Source organism: Panicum virgatum, chromosome 8N, assembly GCF_016808335.1.
Source record: "Panicum virgatum strain AP13 chromosome 8N, P.virgatum_v5, whole genome shotgun sequence".
NCBI lineage: Eukaryota > Viridiplantae > Streptophyta > Magnoliopsida > Poales > Poaceae > Panicum > Panicum virgatum.
In genome coordinates this window covers 47,320,521-47,322,092 of record NC_053152.1, presented here as the reverse complement: position 1 = coordinate 47,322,092, position 1,572 = coordinate 47,320,521, and positions in this window count along the sequence as shown.

The following is a 1,572-nucleotide window of genomic DNA, read 5'->3' as shown; positions in this document are numbered from 1 at the left end:
AGGAAGCATACCTCGCATCCATAGAGCTATTGAAGAACAAGGCTGACCGTACCTTGATGACTTGGATAGAGTCGGACTCGATTCGAGTTGATGAGATGCAAGAGCTGCTGGACATGCTACCCGCGGAATACCAGCCTGCCACTAGGAAGAAGGACATTCCACTGACACCATCAGTTGATACTGAGGAGAAATCGCGGACCAACACCGCAAACGACGGAATCTTCCTAGAGGACTACTCGGGAGAGAACCAGATGTGGCAGCCATGGAAGGAACCCCGCTGCCCTGAAGTATAGAGCGCATGAAGAGACTCAAAGAATAAAGGAGAGTTGTAAGATACTAGCTGCCGATGACCCATTCCGGCGTAAGTTCCCGTCAGTCAAGAGTATTCTAGAGTCGTTCAAGCAGTTACGTTAGGAGTTACCCTCTTTGGTAAGCTTTTCACGATGTACCTGTAGCACGCTAGTTGGTGTTATCTGCAAGTTTTAGTCGTAAGCTTGAGATAACCAGAGTGTAAGTCTTGTACTGCTAAATGATTGCTTGAATCTTAATGTCCTTCTTATGGTGTTAATTGCCTCTTCCTATTGTGTGAACTTGTATTGTGTGTATTTGCTACCTACCCACCTTGAGGTGAGTGACAGACCTTAGTCAAGATAGATCCTTTAGCCTATCCTTTGAAGAAGATGCCAGTTTGAAGATCGAGCAGTGAGACAGCACGTTTAGAAGAAGCCACTTAAGAAGAAGCAGCCATCACGGGATGCAAATGTGCTCAGGCAACTGACCCACCTACGGAGCAAAGCAGAGGTGCAGCCCGGACTACTGGAGCTCCAGATGATCCTTTTAGATAGGTGGATGAAAGAGACGACAAAGAAGACAGATGGTCGAAGGAGAAGACACGGAAGAAAGAAGTCAACAAGGAGATCAACACTAACTCACCCTACCGCCAAGATGCAGAAACAAGAACGACCGCCAACAAGAAGCACCACAACCTTAAAAGCCAACCACAACAGAAGAGACGACAACTCAAGCCTTCATATCACCACACAAGGCACCGGGATACCCCGTGAGGCGAACTGAATCGGAATAAGACCTTTGAAGCCCAAGGACGTACTTCAGGTACAAGAATCGTACAACCAGATAGAGAGGATACTTAAAGGAGTACCCCAGATTGAGAACAATGGGAAGTGCGTCCTGGTGGATTGCCTGAATTGCCACTGAATGGAGATCTACAAGATGAAGAACAACATATCAAGCATGATAGCGAGATCACCCTACCAAGTATTGATTCAGAAAGCTTAAGGAATCAAAGAAACTGAGTGGTCACCCGAACAAGAATAGGACGAAATATGGGACTCGGGAGTGACCTTGCGTTGGAGTAAACCCAATGGCGAAAGAGATTCCATGAAGTAATTGCTATTAGAGTGAGGAAGTCTGATTACCCCCGGAACTACTGGACTGAATAGATAAAACCCCTTTTGCCGTAATGAGAGGGGAGTAAGAAAGAGATGCAAGCCGAAGAATGGAATACAACTCGTCCGCAATAGGAGAGTGAGATAATGGGATTTGCTAAAGACC